A 14,713-nucleotide genomic window follows, 5' to 3' on the forward strand; every position below is an offset into this window, starting at 1 on the left:
AGCCCAAAGTCAGAAGTAGGAAGGAAATAATAAAGATCAGGGAGGAAGTAAAAAAAATAGAGATAAAAAAACCAAAAAGGTAAATGAAACCAAGAGCTGGGTTTTCAAAAGGATAATGAAACTGATAAACTTTTAGCCAGGCTCACAAAGAAGAAAAGAGAGAGGACCCAAATAAACAAAATAAGAAATGAAAGAAGAGAGATAATAATGATATCACAGAGATTAAAAAAATCATAAGAGAGGGCTTCCTGGTGGCGCAGCGGTTGAGAGTCTGCCTGCCGATGCAGGGGACACAGGTTCGTGCCCCGGTCCGGGAAGATCCCACATGCCATGGAGCAGCTGGGCCCGTGAGCCATGGCCGCTGAGCCTGCGCGTCCGGAGCCTGTGCTCCACAATGGGAGAGGCCACAACAGTGAGAGAATCACGTACTGCAAAAAAAAAAAATCATAAGAGAATACTGTGAACAGTTATATGCCAACAAATTGGACAACCTAGAAGAAATGGACAAATTTCTAGAAACATACAGCCTGCCAAGACAGAGTCAAGCAGAAACACAGTTTGAACAGACTGATCACTAGAAGTGAAATTGAATCTGTAATTAAAAAATATAAAACTTCCAGGAGGACCTTCAAGATGGCAGGGGAGTAGGACATGGAGATCACCTTCCTCCCCACAAATACATCTAAAATACATCTACACATGGAACAACTCCTAATGAACACCTACTGAACGCTGGCAGAAGACCTCAGACTTACAAAAAGGCAAGAAAATCTCCACGTGGCTGGGTAGGGCAAAAGAAAAAAGAAAAAAACAGAGACAAAAGAGTAGGGACAGGACTTGCCCCTCTGGGAGGGAGCCATGAAGGAGGAAAAGTTTCCACACACTAGGAAGCCCATTCACTGGCAGAGATGGGGGGTGGCGGGGCGGAAGCTTCGGAGCTATGCAAGAGAGCGCAGCAACGGGGTGCGGAGGGCAAAGCAGAGAGAATCCCGCACAGAGGATTGGTGCCAACCACCACTCCCCAGCCTGAGATGCTTGTCTGTTCAGGGCAGGTGGGGGCTGGGCACTGAGGCTCAGGCTTCGGAGGTCAGACCCCAGGGAGAGGACTGGGGTTGGCTGCGTGAACACAGCCTGAAGGGGGCTAGTGCACCACAACTGAGGGAGTCTGGGAAAAAGCCTAGGCCTTCCTGAGAGGCAAGAGACCATTGTTGCAGGGTGCTCAAGGAGAGGGGCAATCCCACCATAGGAGCTTCTACCTACATGCACTCACAGACGGCAGGGCATCACCCATGCGAGCCGCAGCTGCTACCTAGGATCCCAGAGGCGGGCGCGACGGCTGCCGCTGCTGCTGCCGAGGGTCCCGGGAGCAAGTGCAGGTCACTGCTCACACCTTCCTGGGAGCCTGTGCTGCCCACCACTGCCAAGGGTCCCATTATCTGGGGCCAACTTCCCTGGGAGAATGCATGGCATGCCTCAGGCTGTAGCAACTTCCTGCTGGCCTCTGCCACTGCAGGCACTCCCCCCACACCCCAACTGTGACAGCTGTATCCCTCCCTCTCCCCGGCCTGAGTGAGCAAGTGAGCCCTAATCAGCCTCTGCTTTCACCCCTCTTGGCTGGGCAGGAACAGATGCCTGAGGGTGGCTGACAGGCAGAGGAAGGGCCAAAACCAAAGGTGAACTCCAGGGGCTGTGCGACCAAAGAAGAGAAAGGGAAATCTCTCCGTGCAGCCACAGGAGCAGCGGATTAAACCCCTGCAATTGGCTTGGTAAAACCTGAATCTGTGAAATATCTGAAGAGAAAACGAGTGTTCCCACAATCGAGGCTGTGGACTTTGGGGGCAACTGTGGACTTTGGAGACAAGTACATGCAGGAGTAAGGCCAGATCAGAGTCTGAGCTGGCCCCACAGTGCCACAGCAGGTCCAGAGACCTACCTAGAAGTATTGGAGGACCATTGTTTGGGGGTGCGCAAGGAGAGGGGATTCAGAGCACCGCCTAAACGAGCTCCAGAGACGAGCGTGAGCCGCAGCTATCAGTGCGGACATGAGAGATGGGCATGAGACGCTAAGGCTGCTGCTGCAGCCACCAAGAAGCCTGTGTGCGAGCACAGGTCACTATCCACACCTCCTCTCCGGGAGCCTGTGCAGCCCGCCACTGCCAGGGTCCCATGATCCAGGGACAACTTCCCCGGGAGAACACACAGCGCACCTCAGGCTGTTGCAATGTCACGCCGGCCTCTGCCACCACAGGTTTGCCCCGCATTCTGTACCCCTCCCTCCCCCTGGCCCGAGTGAGCCAGAGCCCCCTAATCAGCTGTTACTTTAACCCCATCCTGTCTGAGCGAAGAACAGACACCCTCAGGCGACCTACATGCAGACGTGGGGCCAAATCCAAAGCCGAACCCCAGGAGCCATGCAAAAAATAAGAGAAAGGGAAATTTCTCCCAGCAGCCTCAGGAGCAGTGGATTAAATCTTCACAATCAACTTGCATCTCTGGAATACCTGAATAGACAACAAATCATGCCAAAATTGAGGCAGTGGACTTTGGGAACAACTGTAGACTTGGAGTTTGCTTTCTGCATCTAATTTGTTTCTGGTTTTATGTTTATCTTAGTTTAGTATTTAGAGTTTATTATCATTGGTAGATATCTTTATTGATTTCGTTACTCTCTTCCTTTTTATATATATATTTTTTTCCTTTTTCTCCTTTTGTGAGTGTGTATGTGTATCCTTTGTGTGATTTTGTTTGTATAGCTTTCCTTTTACCATTTGTCCTAGGGGCCTGTCTGTCCGTTTTTTTTGCTTTTGGTTTTTTTTTTAGTATAGTTTTAGGGCTTGATATCACTGGTGGATTTGTTTTTTTGGTTCGGCTGCTCTCTTCTTTCTTTTTTCTTTTTTTAAAAATTTTTAATATTTTTTTTATTTTAATAACTTTATTTTTTCTTTCTTTTCTCCTTCCTTCCTTCCTTTCTCTCTTTCTTTCTTTCTTTCCTTCTTTCTCTCTCTCTCTCTCTCTCTCTCTCTCTCTTCCTCCCTCCCACCCTCCTTCCCTGCCTCCCTCCCTCTCTCTCTCTCTCTCTCTTTCTTTCTTTCTTTCTCCCTTTAATTCTGAGCCATGTAGCTGACAGGGTCTTGGTGCTCCAGCCAAGTGTCAGGCCTGTGCCTCTGAGGTGGGAAAGCCGAGATCAGGACATTGGACCACCAGAGACCTCCCAGCTCCACGTAATATCAAACAGTGAAAGCTCTCCCAGAGATCTCCATCTCAAAGCTAAGAGCCAGCTCCATTCAACAACCAGCAAGCTACAGTGCTGGACACCCTACAACTAGCAAGGCAGGAACACAATCCCACCCATTAGCAGAGAGGCTGCCTAAAATCATAATAAGGTCCCAGACACCGCAAAACACCACCGGACACGGTTCTGCCCACCAGAAAGACAAGATCCAGCCTCATCCACAAGAACACAGGCACCAGTCCCCCCCACCAGGAAGCCCGCACAACCCACTGAACCAACCTTAGCCACTGGGGGCAGACACCAGAAACAACGGGAACTACGAACGTGCAGCCTGCAAAAAGGAGACACCAAACACAGTAAGTTAAGCAAAATGAGAAGACAGAGAAACACACAGCAGATGAAGGAGCAAGGTAAAAACCCACCAGACCAAACAAATGATGAGGAAATAGGCAGTCTACCTGAAAAGAATTCAGAGTAATGATAGTAAAGATGATCCAAAATCTTGGAAATAGAATGGAGAAAATACAAGAAACGTTTAACAAGGACCTAGAAGAATTAAAGCGCAAAGAAACAATGATGAACAACACAATAAATGAAATACAAAATTCTCTAGAAGGAATCAATAGCAGAATAACTGAGGCAGAAGAACAGATAAGTGACCTGGAAGATAAAATAGTGGAAATAACTACCACAGAGCAGAATAAAGAAACAAGAATGAAAAGAATTGAGCTCCCAGCCCCGTCCACCCCGGCGGGTGAGCAGACAAGCCTCTCGGGCTGATGTTGAACTATCCTTGTGTCTCTGGAATAAACCCCACTTGATCATGACTTTTTTTTTTTAACATCTTTATTGGGATATGATTTCTTTACAATGGTGTGGATCATGACTTCTTTAGAACTACAAGCTCCTGAACTGCTTTCGTCCACTGATCTTCTTTCTAAGTTACAAGAGAAGACAGCTTTACCAAATCTTTTATTTCAAAACATTGAACTTCTGTTTTCCACCTTCCAAGGGTTTCCAGAAAGGAAGCAAAACCACAGACTTGTCAACTGTCAGAGAGTTTAGATACTTCAAGTTCTGAAAGTGAAGCAGAGAGTGAACCAGAACAAGTTTCTGGTTACAACAGACTACTTGCCACATTAAAGGATGTTTCCAAGGAAGATGAGGAGGAGGAAGAGGAAGAAGAAGACAGTGTTATAGATGAGACAGAAATGAATCTTGAAGATGGCGATAGTGACATCAGTGTGGAGGAAGAGACGGCAGTAGCGTCTACTGACATGCAGAAGAATGCGGCCTTACCTGCTGACCCTAAGGGAAAAGATGGGCACGGGCCACCTGGCACATCAGAGGAATCCCCAGAGGAGTTTACAGATGCAAAACATGAGTCACTCTTCAGCCTAGAAACCAACTTTCTTGAAGAGGAAAGAGAAGGCAACTGTTCTCTGAAAGCATTACAAGATCCATTTGCACAACATGTAAACAAAGAACTGAAAGAAAAAGAAATCCAGGCTGTTGCCACAAATCCCAAAACTACCCACCAGCTAAAATGGCCCATCCTGGGCCAGCTTGTCTTTTCATCCAGGTTTCAACAGTTGGAAACCGGAAACCTTTAAACCCCCAAAGGACATTGACTTAAAGTCACTTCATCTCCAGAAGCTTCTGGAATCCACCTGGATCAAGACCAACAGCCAGTTCCTCTCTGGTCCCCCAAATTCAAGTAGCCCCTTCACACCCTTCCAGAAAGAGCTCTTCTTAATTATGAATTCTTACCGGGACCTGTTCTACCCAGAAAGGACTGCCCTGAAGAATGGGGAAGAGATCCGCCACGTGTACTGCCTGCATGTGATAAATCACGTCCTCAAAGCCAATGCCCAGGTGCTTACCAACAACAGCAGGTGCCGAAGCCAGAAACTTGGGGTGGGTGATGATGATGACTTCAGGGACCAAGGGCTAATGAGGCCCAAGGTGCTGATAGTGGTGCCATTCCGGGAAGCTGCTTTGCGGGTGGTACAGCTCTTCATCAGTCTTCTTGAGGGCGACAGCAAGAAGAAAATAATTGTAGGCAACAAAAAGGTTTAATGGAGAGTATGGCTCAGATCCCAAGGAGAGACCACCCAACCTGAAGAGGCCTGAGGATTATGAAGCTGTATTTGTCGGCAACATCGATGCCGACAGGACTGGAGTGGCAATACTGCAGAGAAGCATCCGACTTTATGCCCCCTTCTATTCGTCAGACATCCTCATTGCCTCCCCTCTGGGCTTGAGGACCATCATTGGTGGAGAAGGAGAGAAGAAGAGAGATTTTGACTTTCTGTCTTCTATTGAGCTTCTCATCATTGATCAAGTTGACATTTACCTGATGCAGAACTGGGAGCATGTCTTGCTTTTGATGCACCACATGGACCTACTGCCCTTGGACTCACATGGGGTGGACTTTTCTCGAGTGCGCATGTGGAGCCTCAATAATTAGTCCAAGTACTATCGTCAGACGCTGCTGTCTGGGGCCCTGCAGGATGCCCAGATCAACTCTGTGTTCATCAAATACTGCGTCCATGGGCAAGGCCAGGTGGCTGTGAGGAACGTCCCAATGACAGGCTGCATCAGTCATGTCCTGGTGCAGCTCCCACGTGTCTTCCAGAGGATGGAAGCTGAAAACCTAGCTTCAGTGATTGATGCCAGGTTTAACTTTTTCGTCAACAAGATTTTGCCTCAGTATCGTGACGCAGTCATGTCTCACACGCTTATCTATGTCCCCTCCTACTTGGACTTTGTGCGTCTCCGAAATTACTTCAAGAAGGAGGAACTGAACTTCACTCATATCTGCGAGTGTGCCCAGAAGTCTGGTGTCTCCAGGGCCAGACACTTCTTCCTTCAAGGAGAGAAGCAGTTCCTGCTCCTCACAGAGCGCTTCCATTTCTACAAAAGATACACAATAAAAGGCATCAGGAACCTGATTTTCTATGAACTGCCAACATATCCCCACTTCTACAGTGAAGTCTGTAACATGCTGCAAGCCACCACCAGAGGAGAGGAAGCTGCCTGGACCTGCACTGTCCTCTACTCCAAGTACGATGCCCAGAGGTTGGCTGCTGTGGTCGGGGTCGAGCGGGCTGCACAGATGCTGCAGTCCAAGAAGAACGTCCACCTCTTCATTACTGGAGAGAGATGAGAATTGGTTGGACAGGAAATGGTGTTTGGTGTGATATGTCATGCTTGGTTCTGTGTCACTTGGACCTGATTCTGATCACTTACACAAAGAAGGGCTGCAACAAGGAAGGAGCACCAGGCAGGTTCTTATCAGATACTTCTTTCTTTTCAGATCATATATACCTGAAAAGTTCAGTGTAAACCAGATTTTGGTAAAACTCATCTTTCAGAGGTCAGGGGAGAGCTCATGGGACTCTGAGAAGTTGATAGAAGGAAACTTCTACTTGTGAATTTTTTTGGACGCCATAAATTCTTTTGTTGTGACTTCACCTCTAATTTATTACACTTGGTAAATTCTTAAAAAAAAAAAAGAACGAAAAGAATTGACTCAATCTACACTACCAACTCTGCAGGGGTAGTGTGAAAGCAGCATAGACAATATGTAAACAAATGAGTGTGGCTGTGTTTCAATAAAACTTTATTTATAAAAACTGGTGGTGGGCCAGATTTGGCCTATGGGTTCTAGTTTGCTGATCCCTGATATAAAGAACTCTTAAAAATTGAGAAACATGGGCCTAAAAACCTCATTTTAAAAATGTGGGAGCAACCTAAATGTCCATTGACAGATGAATGGATAAAGAAGATGTGGTACATATATACAATGGAATACTACTCAGCCATCAAAAAGAATGAGATAATGCCATTTTCAGCAACAGGGATGCAACTAGAGATTATCATACTAAGTGCAGTAAGTCAGAAAGAGAAAGACAAACACCATATGATATCACTTATATATGAAATCTAAAACCTGACACAAATGCATCTACGAAACAGAAACAGACTCACAGACGTAGAAAACAGACTTGTGGTTTCCAAGGGGGATGGAGGGTGGGGGAGGGATGGAGTGGGACGCTGGGGTTAGCATATGCAAGCTATTATATATGGAATGGATAAACAAGGGAAAAAATATTTTAAAAAGAATGTATGTATATGTATAACTGAATCACTGCTGAACAGCAGAAATTAACACAACATTGTGAATCAACTATACTTTAATACAAAACAAATTTAAAAAATGGGAAGACATGAACAGGTAATTCACAAAAAGAAAAAGAGATGTACGATGGCCACCAAATATATTTTTAAAGCTCAAACTTACTTACAATTAGCAAAATGCACATTAAAATAACACCAAGATGCCATGTCTCATCTATCAGACTGGTAAAAATTAAAAGTGTGACAATATGTTATGTTGGTGAGGCTGTGGGGAAAAAAGCACTCTAGTATATTTCTGTTGGGAACACAAACTGCTTCAATCCTTCTGGCGAGGAATTGGGTAATATCTAACTAGACTACATTTGTTCTTACCTCTTGAGTCAGCAATCCTACATCTAGAAATCCATCTTAAAGATCTCCAACAAAAGGAAGACTATGAATGGATATGGAATGATTTCATACTGTTAAATGAAAAAAGTGAAGCTTTAAAGAGTGTCTAGAAAGAAGGGGATATAAGAAGACATACATGTCCTTGCAAAAGAAATACAGGAGGATACACTTGAAACTAAAGAGCTCACTTACCTACATGGGATAGGTGGGAAAGGGACAGGATAGTAGGGACAAGGAGATAAGTGACGCTTCTCTGAATATACCTTTTTGTGTAGCTTTGATTCATGAAACCATACTGTTTCACATCCTCCAAAAAAATTAAAATTAACTACAATGTGGGGTGAACCCTAAATGACATATACACTAACAAATGAACATACCTATATTAAAAATGAATAGTATAACGGCACTGAAGAGGATGGGAAAGGAAAGAAATTAGCCTAAGTATTTCAGTTATCAGTAGAGGGCATAGAAAGACACTGGAGGAGGAAGAGACTTCTCTTCCTAGCTCTGGTGTGCTGCTCTCACCAAGTTCCTGCAGCACCCATGGCTTCTGCAGTGCATCCCTAGGTGGACAGTAGCACCCAGCGGCCATAAGCATGTGGCACATCCCATAAACGTCTTCCCCCGTCATCCCAGAGGGCAGACTTCCATCAAGCCCTGCCAACCAGCTCAGCAAACTTCTCTGCCATCCAATGGGTCTTGGTCGTGCCCTTTCCAATTAGATCAAATTCTAAGCCGGGGTGGAGAGATGGGGAGTGGCCTCTTTCTCAGGTGCTTTATCTCAGCACTAGGGATAAAGGCTACTCCCTATATTTGCTATTCTTTGGAGTGCTCTTTACCTCTTAGTAGCCAATCTCCCATTCCTCCAATTCCCTGTTATAGTTAATTACTTATATTAAACATGCTCTCTTCAAACTCCTGTGTGATTTCTGTCTCTTGATTGGGCTCTAAGAATATACTAGGTAACACTGGAGTGTTCTGCCTAGTCAGTGAGCACATTTAGTGCCCAGATCCTGTTTCTCAATACCACCATTCTCCAATAAAAGGAGTTAGGGCTTCTTGGCGAAGTGCTTGAGTCCAGGGCTGGAGCAGGGAAACTACAAGATGAACCTGAAACATCTTGTGGTGCCAAAAAGTAAGAACGTACTCAAAAAAGGCAGGGCATGTCAAAAAGATACAGAAGCCAACCCAGAGGAGCTCCTAATGGCCAAAGCTAGAGATCTGAGCAACAAAACATAAACAATAGTATTGGATTATAACCCATGAAATAAAAATGAATATCCATAAGTCCATACTGATATAAATACATGATTGAATAAACTAATAAATGGGAGAGATGAGACAGATAACTTGGAGAATTTCAAATAATGTGTGTAGATATTTCCCCGTCCAGGAGGTAGTGGTTAACATCCTCTCCCCATCCCTGGGTGTGCTTAGTGACTTGCTTCCTAAGACTGGAGTATAGAAAGGGGGTGGGGAGTAACTTTATAGTGGAGAAAGCTGGCAAACCTCTGCCAAGGGAGTGATCAAGGTTAACATTATTGGGGATAAGTCAGGTTGATAGCATGTACCCCTGATATGAAGTGATGAGAATGGTACTTCACTTCTGTGGTATTCTTCCCAAAATCTCAAACCCTAGTCTGGTAATGAGAAAAATGTCAGATAAGACCAACTGAAGAATGTTGTATCAATCACTTGACCAGTACTCCTAGAAACTGTCAAGGTCATCACAAACAAGGAAAGTTTGAGAAACTCACAGTCTAGGGGAAGCCAAAGAGACATGATGAATAAATGTAATGTGGTGTCCTGGATGAGATCCTGCAACAGAAAAAAAAACATTAGTTTAAAACCAAAGAAATGCAAATAAAGTGTGTAGTTTAGTTAACAGTAATGTACCAATGTTGGTTCCTTAGTTGTGACAAACATACCATAGCAATGTAGGATGTTAACGATAGGGAAAACTATCTTTGATACTTTTCTATAAATCGAAAGCTATTGTAGTTTTTTAAAGTTTATTTAAACAATAAAAAAAAAGGACACAGGAGCCAACGTGAAGGAGCTCCCAATGGCCACAGCTGGGACAATGTGAGCAACACAATAAATAATGCTAGTTCAGTAGCTCCCCCCTTATCCATGGGGGATATGTTCCAAGATCCCCAATGGATGCCTGAAACCACATATTGTACCGAACCTTATACATACTATTTTTCCCTATACACATACATACCTATGATAAAGTTTAATTTATAAGTTAGGCACAGTAGAGAATAGCCAAACTGCCAGCATCACTACTCCTGCACTTTGGGGCCATTATTAAGTAAAGTAATGGTTACTTGAACACAATCACTGCTATATTGCAACAAACGGGTGGGATACACTGGATGAAGGGATGATTCACAGCCCCAGGCAGGACGAAGCGGGATGGCGGGAGATTTAATCACACCACTCAGAATGGCACACAATTTTAAAACTTATAAATTGTTGGTTTCTGGAATTTTCCATTTAATATTTTTGGACCACATTTGACCATGGGTAACTGAAACTGTGGAAAACTAAACTGCAGATAAGGAGGGGCTACTGTATTGGAGGATAACCCAGAGAATAAAATAAATATCCATGAGTCCATACTGATATAAATTAAAAAGTGAATAAAAAGACAATAAATAAGTGAGCGGGGAGGGACAGCTCTTTCTTAGAGAATAATCCCAATTAATAAATGTAGAAGGAATGAAGGAAATACAAAACCACTATTGGGCAAACACCACGGTAATAATTGTTGTAGGCAAGATCCACTGATAAATGCTAAAATTAGTGGGCAAAAGATTGAATAGCAACAGAATATTCGCATAGTCTCAAAGTATCTTCCCCAAGGTATTTATTAAGTACAATGCGAAAAACAGAAACTTTACAATGGAGAAACCAGCAGATATTACCTTAACCAAATGATCAAGTTTAACATCGACATCACGTACCTCCTCAAGAAGTGCACTGAGGACATTTCTGTGGCATTCTTGCTAAAATGCAAAACCACAATCTAATCATGAGAAAATAACAGACAAACCTAAGTTGAGAGACATTCTACAAAATACCTGAACTGTACTTTTCAAAAGTGTCAAGGTCATTAAAGACAAGGATAGACGGAGGAACAGTCAAAGTTTGGAGAAGATCTTGAAACAAGAACACTAGTGGGAAAAATGGTGAAATTTGAATTAGGTCTACAGCTTATTTAACAGTATTGTGCTGGGGGAAAGCAGCTCTGGTGGGGATCAACTGAGCATGTGCACAGAGCCAGTGAGGACTGAAGGGCCTGTGCGGGGCATCGGGGGTAGCGTCTCCCTGACTGGGGCCGGTGGTCACCCCGACCCAGACCTCGCTCGCAGACACCCTGCAGGGAGCTGCCTCCCCCTCCTCTAGGCTGTGGGGCTGACCCTCCCATCTCACCTTTCTTCCATCGGCTGCACCACATTTTCCACTGAAACAGGAAGGGCTCTGGATGTGGGACACCAGCCACGTGGTGCTCATGCAGCAGGAAGATGGTGACCTGTCTCAGGGACACCAAGTCTGGAATTTGCCTCTGCCCTGAGGCCCTGGTGATCAATATCAGGTACCTCATTTAATTTTCACTGCAACCTTGTCAGCTACCTGACAATGATCATCATTTGGACCATTTGACAGTAGAAGCAGCGGAAGCACAGTGAGGTGAAGTCGGTTGCCCAAGGTCACACTGCTAGCAAGTAGAAGGACCAGGAAATACTTAAGCCAAGTTCAGCTGACTCCAAAGTGCCCATACTCAGTCACTCTGCGATTCTTTTTTTTTTTTTTTTTTTTTGGCCGTGCCACGCGGCATGTGGGATCTTCCCCAACCAGGGATCAAACCCATGCCCCCTACATTGGGAGCGCGGAGTCTTAACCACTGGACCACCAGGGAAGTCCCTGTCACTCTGCGATTCTGAACCCCATGCAGGGTTGGCTCCCAATAAACAATATTCCTATTTTCCATTGTCTTCAAAGTGCTCAGGCTGAGGGGAGACAACATCTTGTGTGCATAAACTGAGCTTCTGCATGTTTCAGTGCACATCCAGGGCAACCTACCTGGTCCTCCCTCTTCTGACAGAGATGAAAACTCAAACTCACCCTCCCCACCCACTTCTTAGACACTGAAAACCAGGTGTGCACCAGGTCCTCCAGTGATTGACGAACTCAGGAAAGTTGATCTCTGGTCATGTGAGGTCCCAAATCCCTGGGACCATGCCCCTGATTCCTCTGGCTGCCAATCATTCACTGACCAGCAGAAGCCACCCATGGCTGAACTACAGGGACTGCCAGTGGACACTTCAAAGTCCCCCAATCACTGGCATGGCCAGGCTCTTCATATCACTAATCCACAGTGATGACCACAGGAACCCTGAATAATGCCCAACACAGGCACACCAGTTCCACACTCCCAGCAGGTTTCCAATCATCCATCTTCCCAGACTGCCAGTTACTGACCCGCATAGTTTCTAAAACCGAAACTATGGAGCAGCCAAACACTGAGCTTTCCTGAAGGATGTTATGACTTTCATTTCAGAAACCAACTCATTGCCCTTCATGGATGTGCATAGCAACATTATTCATAATAGCTGCAAACTATCCAACAACAGGTGACTAGGTTAACAACCCTGGTACATCCATACAATGAAATACTATTCAGCAATAAAAAGGAACAAAAAAACTGATACATGCAACAGCATGGAGGAATCTCAAAAGCAATATGCTGTGTAAAAGAAGCCACAAAGAAAAGAGTACAATCTGTATGATTCCATTTACTTGAAGTTTTAGAAAAGCAAAACTAATCTATTGTGATAGAAGTCAGAATAATGGTTACTAATGGGTGGGGAGGATTGACTGGGTAGAGATCATGATGAAACTTTCTGGAGTGATAGAAATATCTTGGTACGGGTTGAGGTTACATGGGTCTATATATTTGTGAAAACTCAACACCCTACATACCCTAAGATGGTAGCATTTTATTGTATGTAAATTATACCCCAATAAAGAAAATAATCAGAAATACTGTGGGAATGTTTATTTTGGATCTGTTTGTACCAGCAAGATAGTTACTTGTATGCACGTCTATGTAAAATCTGCTGGATACTGACTGTTGGGAAAAGATCTGCTGGGAACCAACGGAAATGGAGATCATGGGAAGAGACTGACAAACAGCTCCCACTGTTCCACCTTACTGCAGCCCTCTCTCCTTGAGTGAGGATTTTTCTTGCACACAAACCAAGTAAGTTGTGGGGAACCATGCACCTTAAAAAGTTCACGAGATGAAATGTCCTCTCAGTTACTGTAGGAGGCTTTCCAGTGTCATTCATTCAGCACATATTTATGGCACTAACCCTGGTCCAGGCATTGTTGAGGTGTGAGGAAGACAGCATCAAACAAAATGGAGGGCTTCCCTAGTGGCGGCGCAGTGGTTGAGGGTCCGCCTGACGATGCAGGGGACGCGGGTTCGTGCCCCGGTCCGCGGGGATCCCACGTGCGGCGAAGCAGCTGGGCCCGTGAGCCATGGCCGCTGAGCCTACGCGTCCGGAGCCTGTGCTCCGCAACAAGAGAGGCCACAGCAGTGAGAGGCCCGCGTATCGCAAAAAAAAAAAAAAAAATACAAAAAACAAAAAAAAACAAAATGGATCCATCCCCTCTACTCAGGCAGCTATCACTCAGTCCCCAACGCCTTCAGGTGAGACTTCAGGCAGGGAGAGGACCACAGAGGAAGATCCCATGGGTGCAAACGTTAGAAAATTAGAATCTGTCAAAGCATCAATATGCTTGGGAAAAACAGACCTATGCCTCTTGGAAAAGATGTGGGTTAGTATTATTCTGAGGTAAATCCTGTGTTCTAAGTTTTGTTGTTTTTTAAAAAACTTTTCTTTTATTGAGGGATAATATACACAGTAAGGTATATAATGTGCTCACATATTAAGTGTACAATTTGATGAGTTTTGACAACTCATTCAAATCAGAATATAGAATAGTCCCCAGAAGTCTCCCTCATGATACTTCTGGTCTATACACCGCCTCCAACCTGAGGTAACCACTGACCTTCTTTATGTCACCATGGACTAGATTTGCCTGTTCTGGAGTTTCAGGTAAACATACAGTACAGAGGCATGCATATGGAGTTATAGAGTGATATGGAGTTTAGATATATGGGGTCACACAGTATGGTCTTTTGCGTCTGGCTTCTTTCACTCAGCATAACACTTTTGAAACTCATTTGTATTGTATGTCAGCACTTTTGCTTCTTTTTATTGCTGAGTAATTAGCCACTGTATGGATGTATCACAATTTGTTTATCCATTCACCAGCTGATGGATATTTGGACTGTTTCCTGTTTTGCCCTATTACGAATGAATTCTAAGACTTACCAGATGCATTATAACTCCATCCTTGACTTATTTCTTGCATTATAGGTGGTCGGGAGGAAAAACAGGAAGCCCAAAGTCACTGAAAGAGAAAGAAAATGCAACTTGGAAAGGAATGTGGTTGTGAAGCTGGCCATGGTCCTCATGGCTAATACAGGGTAGCTAGAAAGATAAACTAATAAAAAAGTTTCGACAGGGTTTTAAAAAAATTTTTTACCAACTTCAGGAAAGGAGAGTGAGAGCTTTCCAGAACAAGTCCCCCCAACAAGGTGTCAAAGTGAAGGGATTTCTGCACACCACAAAACAGGGCTTTTTTGTGATATATTATGGGTAGGTTGGACAGGGAGAGATCCTAGGTCCAGTTACATGTTCAGCTGATGAGAATAGAAAATGTTAGGAGAAGACAAAGAGGCAGAGGACCTAGGCATGAGCATTCCAGATCCCAATTAGGGCATAATTATGGTCAGTCTTTCCCAGAGCTTATGGGACATAACTCTTGGGGTGGCAATGAGGAAGAGAGAAAACACTTGGAGTA

At 44.5% G+C, this 14,713-nt stretch overlaps 1 protein-coding gene and 1 pseudogene across 1 annotated transcript in view; one reads left to right on the forward strand and one right to left on the reverse strand.

Moving 5' to 3' along the window:
• ZNF157 (zinc finger protein 157) overlaps nucleotides 1-14,713 on the reverse strand; it is a 505,987-nt gene that overhangs the window by 181,279 nt on the left and 309,995 nt on the right. The gene's annotated exons all lie outside the window — the stretch shown is intronic.
• LOC132418208 (U3 small nucleolar RNA-associated protein 25 homolog pseudogene) lies at nucleotides 4,243-6,471 on the forward strand (annotated as a pseudogene).

Source organism: Delphinus delphis, chromosome X (assembly GCF_949987515.2).
Source record: "Delphinus delphis chromosome X, mDelDel1.2, whole genome shotgun sequence".
Taxonomy (NCBI): Eukaryota; Metazoa; Chordata; class Mammalia; order Artiodactyla; family Delphinidae; genus Delphinus; species Delphinus delphis.